General features: G+C 34.3%; 1 long non-coding RNA gene across 1 annotated transcript; it reads left to right on the top strand.

Moving 5' to 3' along the window:
- The first annotated feature begins 4,539 nt into the window (after positions 1-4,539).
- Positions 4,540-6,361, top strand: LOC125785749 (uncharacterized). The gene is made up of 2 exons (XR_007428095.1): positions 4,540-4,713; positions 6,141-6,361. It is a non-coding gene; the product is annotated as an uncharacterized LOC125785749 (long non-coding RNA).
- The last annotated feature ends 519 nt before the right edge of the window (positions 6,362-6,880 follow it).

The following is a 6,880-nucleotide window of genomic DNA, read 5'->3' on the forward strand; positions in this document are numbered from 1 at the left end:
GTGTGTAGTGTGTGTGTAATGTGTGTAGTGTGTGTAATGTGTATAGTGTGTGTAATGTGTGTGTAGTGTGTGTAATGTTTGTGTAATGTGTATGTAGTGTGTGTGTTGTGTGTGTGTAGTGTGTGTGTAATTTGTGTGTAATGTGTGTGTAGTTTGTGTGTGTAGTTTGTGTAATGTGTGTGTAGTATGTGTTTGTAGTGTGTGTAATGTTTTTGTTTGTAATGTGTGTATTGTGTGTGTAATGTTTGTGTGTGAAATGTGTGTAGTGTGTGTAAAGTGTGTGTAATGTGTGTGTAGTGTGTGTAGTATGTAGTGTGTGTAATGTGTGTGTGTGTAGTTTGTGTGTGTAGTGTGTGTAATGTGTATGTAGTGTGTGTAGTATGTAATGTGTATGTATTGTGTGTAATGTTTGTGTAGTGTGTGTGTGTAAAGTGTATAGTGTGTGTAATGTGTGTGTAGTGTTTGTAATGTGTGTGTAATATGTATATAGTATATGTGTGTAATGTGTAATGTGTGTGTAGTGTGTAATGTGTGTGTAGTGTGTGTGTAGTGTGTGTAGTGTGTGTGTAGTGTGTGTGTAGTTTGTGTGTAGTATGTAATGTTTGTGTAGTGTGTGTGTAATGTGTGTGTAGTGTGTAATGTGTGTGTAGTTTGTGTGTGTAGTGTGTGTAATGTTTATAGTGTGTGTGTAATGTGTGTGTAATGTGTGTGTAGTGTGTGTAATGTGTGTAGTTTGTGTAATGTGTGTAATGTGTGTGTAGTGTGTGTATGTGAGTGTGTAGATTGTGTGTGTGTGTGTGTAGTATGTGTGTAGTGTGTGTTGTGTGTGTGTAATGTGTGTGTGTAGTGTGTGTGTAGTGTGTGTAATGTGTGTGTAATGTGTGTGTAGTGTGTGTGTAATGTGTGTGTAATGTGTGTGTGTAATGTGTGTGTGTAATGTGTGTGTGTGTGTGTAGTGTGTGTGTAGTGTGTGTAATGTGTGTGTAATGTGTGTGTAATGTGTGTGTAATGTGTGTGTAATGTGTGTGTAATATGTGTGTAATATGTGTGTAGTGTGTGTAATGTGTGTGTAATGTGTGTGTAATGTGTGTGTTCTTGTTTCCAGACGGCTGTGATTTCACACTGGATCTAAACACAGTAAACCCTCTTCTCTCTCTGAGTGAGGAGAACAGGAGGGTGGAGAGGAGGAGAGAGGAGCTGCAGTCGTATCCTGATCATCCAGAGAGATTTGATAAGTGCTGGCAGGTTCTGAGTAGAGAGAGAGTAACTGGTGATACTGGTGATACTGGTGTTACTGGTGATACTGGACGCTGTTACTGGTAGTGTGTGTGTAGTGTGTGTGTGTAATGTGTAGTGTGTGTGTATAATGTGTGTGTAGTGTGTGTAATGTGTGTGTAATGTGTGTGTAATGTGAGTGTGTAGTGTGTGTAATGTGTGTGTAGTGTGTGTAGTGTGTGTGTAGTGTGTGTGTAGTGTGTGTAGTGTGTGTGTGTGTGTGTAGTGTGTGTGTAATGTGTAAACGGATATCTCTCTCTGAGTGAGGAGAACAGGAGGGTGGAGTGGAGAGAGGAGCTGCAGTCGTATCCTGATCATCCAGAGAGATTTGATTATTATCAGCAGGTTCTGAGTAGAGAGAGAGTAACTGGTGTAACTGGTGTAACTGGTGATACTGGTGTAACTGGTGTAACTGGTGATACTGGTCTAACTGGTGTTACTGGTGTAACTGGTGATACTGGTGTAACTGGTGTAACTGGTGATACTGGTGATACTGGTGATACTGGTGATACTGGACGCTGTTACTGGGAGGCTGAGTGGAGAGGAGGGATATTTGGAGGAGGAGGAGTTGCTGTAGCTCTGAGTTATAAAACCATCAGCAGGAAAGGATGGGGATCAGACTGTGGGTTTGGAGGGAATATAAACTCCTGGAGTCTGAGCTGCTCTGATAACAGTTACTCTGTTCTTCACAATAATAACAGCACTGTTCTCTCCACTCCTCCCTCCGGCTGTAGGAGAGTAGGAGTGTATGTGGACTGTCCCTCCGGCACTCTGTCCTTCTACAGAGTCTCCTCTGATACACACTCACACACTCTCACACACTTACACACATTCTACACCACCTTTACTCAGCCCCTCTATGCAGGGATTAGGATTCGTTATTCTGGCTCCTCAGTGACTCTGTGTAAAATAGAATAACCCTGTGTGTGTGAGTGTGTGTGTGTTTCTGTGTATTGTGTGTGTGTGTGTGTGTGTGTGTGTGTGTGTGTGTGTGTGTGTGTGTATAGTGTGTGTAGTGTGTGTGTATGTGTGTATAGTGTTCGTATGTGTGTGTGTGTATAGTGTGTGTGTGTGTGTGTGTGACAGCACCATTGATGTGGGTTAAATTTTAAACGTCACTTTTTGTTTTTTTGTTTTTCTCTTTTGCTCTTCTTAATTTTTTAACCCCTTTGTTTCATCTATTCTTTATCTGTATATGATAAACTGTATTTTACATTCTTTCAATAATAAATATATATAATCACAAAAAAGTCCTTATTCCTTTATCATTCAGCACACTGCTAGTGATTATTGTAATATATATATATATATATATATATATATATATCACAATTCTCTAAATCCTCGATTCCATTTTATTTCTGATTTTAGGATCACGATTCGATTCGATTCTCGATTTTCTTTTTTTTTTTACAGCAGAGAGGCCTATGCCAGTTTTAGATTAGTCTATGGTCAGTCATTGGTTTGATTCATCAAATTTACAATATCTTATTTCAAAAGGTGGGCTTGATATAAGTGATGCAAAGTCATACAAGTGATCTGTAATACACCACATTAGGCACTAATGGTCAAATTTTAATAATTTAATTAAGATATATATGTAATGCCATCTAGTGGCTTTTTTTGGTAGCAGCAGTGTGCACTATTAAAACAGCAATGTGCAACATAATAAAATAAATAATACAAAAATACAGGAACAGTCATGTACAAAATAATAGAACAATTAGAGCCTTAACAAACTGAACTCTATCCTACTATAACAGTTAAACATGAACAATAAGATTTTAAGACTTTTTCTTTAATAAAGATATATTATTAACTTTATCTGAGAGAAATATGCTCCTTAAGGTACCAAAACTATTAACATATTTGAGGCTAGACAAAACAGCTGTTATTTTTATATATGTTTTAAGTTTTTCTTTAAGAAGATGAGAATGTTCACATTCTCTGGAGAAAGAGCTGCTCTTTGAGCAGTCACAATGTCCGCGGCGTCGGCTACAGTGTGTTGCACCATTAGCGTAGCTTAGAGGGAGGGATCGTCCATCCTCTTTTTCACTTCGAGGCTCGAGACCATGACATCATTTCCATCGTGACACCCCTAGTATATATATATATATATATATATATATATTGTAATATGTACTATATATATATCGTTTATGGTATGTTGATTTTCTCTGGCTGCTGTTTACTGGTGTTGAATCTGCTCGTTTAGAGAACCCACTGTACCCCTACGTATTTAATAAAGTATTTGAGTTGCAGTATTTGAGTCCTGAGTCTTTTTTTTTTATTTGATTTATACATTTTCAGGTCTGAATTTACAAATACATGCAACAATACAATGCATGAATTTTACACAATTACATAAAGAAGAAGAAATAACAAAAAGTAAATAAAATGACTGAATACAGGGATAAACACAGGACTTTCCAAACATACATGTTCTAATTTCATAGAGCTTTATAACACCTATTACAAGATTATCAACACTTAGATAAAAGTAAGCTGTTCTGTTTCTACTGAAATGTAAACAGTGATGGACCTTTTCACAGTGCATGATTCCACTCTTCTTCTGAAAGTTCTAATCCAGGTTCTTCCTTCCACACAGCCCTTAGATGCTCTGAGGTCCTGATGTTTATGAACATCATTGATGAGTAGATTAGTGATGCGAGACCCTGTGAGTGAAAGGGAACTCAGCATTATCAACACTAAAAATCACAGTTAGTAAACTTTCTGATCACTTTAAAATTTCTCTGTGCCTATTTTTTAAACACCAGGGCTCTCTGAATTCTACTCATGAAGTGTGAAACAGCTTTAGGCTTATTAATGGTGTAAAAATAGTGATTTCTTTCCACAGGTAACTTTATGCTCCTAGCATTGTGGCCTGTTGGGAGCTTTGGCTAAAAGCGCTGTATTATTTAATTTCACACCAGAGTTCCCCTTTAGAATAAAGAAGAGTCTGAGATCCAGCCAGCAAATTGTGGGGTGATGATCTCAGAGATCTAAGAGAGTAAATCAGAGGAGATCAACCAATCACTGCTTTAGAATCAGTGTTCATTTCGTTGAGGAATAATTTTCGTCATAGTCTTCGATAACTAAGCTTTTTTTTCAAGACAAAAACGAGACGATAACTAAATAAAAACAGTATTAAAAAAATAAAAACGAGACGAAAATGTTTGTCAGGGACGAAATCCAATCAGAACTGATTTAGTTCTGTAAAAAGGTAGTGACAAGTAAGGAGGAGATCCAATCACTGCTTACTTTAGCGCAGAGCCATAGAGAGAGAGAGTTGCGTCAACTCCGTTCACTCCAATGGACCAGTTTTTTACAGCAATGGCGGACCGTGGAGCCTGTCAATAGTTCCCGGAAGTTAGCAGCAAATACTATCAGCACAGTGAAGCTGGAGCAGGATACACCATGTGTGATCCACTTTTACAGGTTAGTACGCTTAAAAAACTTGTTTGTGTATTATCAGGACCTCAGAATCTAATTACCACGTGCATTAAAGCATTTTAGTGAATGATCCCCCTCTTAAAAAGCAGATTTAGGGGAGTAAATCTATGCCAGGACAACGCGAATACAGTTACTGGCATTTAACATTAATGACTGAGAGTCTATTAGTTGTAAATTCCTAAATATCTTAATATCTTATATATCCAGATAGACAATGCTGACCTAACTAAGTAAGTATCTTATATATCAATATCTTATACATTCAGATAGATCATGCTAAACTAACTAATTAAATATCTTATATATCCAGATAGACCATGCTAAACTAATTAAATATCCTAATATCTTATATATCCAGATAGACCATGCTAAACTAATTAAATATCTTAATATCTTATATATCCAGGTAGACCATGCTAAGCTAACTAAATATTGCAAATATCTTATATGTCCAAATAGACCATGCTAAGCTAAATAAATAAATATCTTATATATCCAGGTAGACCATGCTAACCTAACTAGCTAGGTAAATAAAGCTTAACTCTATTCATTTCAGAAAGAACTTTAAACACTAACAAGAGATAAATGCTTAATAAATACAGACTACTGTGGAAACTAAGTACTAAGTAGTACTGCAGAATTTAGCTAAATGATAGCTACCTATTGCTCAGGTAGCTAACGCTAACTAGCTATCTTACTGTTTGTCTAAGTAACTACTAATTTAACAGAGATATGATTTAAGGTGATATGACCAATATTTATTTTATATATGTTTATATATGTTTGATTAAGGCTATATTGTCAACAGTAGGGAAAACACTTTCCAATGCATGTATAATTTAAGATAGCATAATTAGTTCTGTTTAATAGTAGTGCATCTCAAAAGAAATGTTTAATATTGTTTAATTAACAGTCATCTTTTGTATTAATTATGCTTACAGTGACACATCTAACAATTTATATTTTAAGTTTTAAATGAAATATTTTAGGGATTTATTATTTCTGTTTTTTTCATGAGCTTTTAGAAAAGTAAAAGAAAAACAGTTTTGGGATATGTCTCTTTATATGTAGTGATTATAAAATTTGACAGATTTTTTTTTATTAAACTATGATAGAAAAAAAAATCATTATATTCAGGTTTTCTGAGATGCACTAGTAATAGTGTGCCAAAACAAACCCAATAAATATAAGTGTGTGTTATTGTTTGTTTTATATAAATATAAAATAAGTAAATAATGAATACAAAATATAACAACTTTAATACAATCATCTTTCTTGGCTTCATTTTATATTAAATAATAATAATAATAATAAAATGTAGGTTATGTTTCCAAAATGTTTATTTGTATTCATGTATTAAATGCAATCATGTCTCAATTTTCTTATTCTCTTCCTGCTTTTGTATTCCCCAGGGTTCATTCTTCCGAACTACACAAGTAAACCCCATTTTATGTAATATGTGCTGATTCTTTGGTTTATTTACATGTGCAATGTACTATTTTCCTTTAGTTGATTTACATGTGTTCTGTACTTTGTTTTTCTGTATGTAGCCTCTCTATATTCTGATATCAGTCTTTAAAGTTATATATCATCTCATGTTTGTTGTAAAAAATAATAAAGCTGTTGCAAATAATGTGGTTCCTCTTTCTTAATCCAAATAATTCTGCATGAAATATTCAGGTGGTGACTTAAAAATATTTGCAGATCTTTGTATCCTTTGATTTCATTATTTTTGCAGTAAACTCTTAATATCTGCAAGCCAAAACTTCTCCATCTTCTTTTGAACTTAAAATTTTACTTGTAGCAACTGTCTTTGCACAGTGTCATAAAATTAATATTAATTAACATAAAATTTTAGCCTATAAAAAGTCTCTTATGGATTACAATATTGGATTCACACAGAATAACATAAGCCTTAAATAAGTCAATATATGGTCACAATAATCCTCAATGAATTATCTATGTATAATGAAATTATATATATATATATATATATATATATATATATATATATATATATATATATATATATATATATATAATTTCATTATACATAGATAATTTATTGAGGATTATTTATATATTATTATTTATATAGTGCACCAAAATCGCAATTCTGTCTCTGTGTTTATGGGCTCAAATTGCCCACCAA

Source organism: Astyanax mexicanus, chromosome 1 (assembly GCF_023375975.1).
Source record: "Astyanax mexicanus isolate ESR-SI-001 chromosome 1, AstMex3_surface, whole genome shotgun sequence".
Lineage (NCBI taxonomy): Eukaryota > Metazoa > Chordata > Actinopteri > Characiformes > Acestrorhamphidae > Astyanax > Astyanax mexicanus.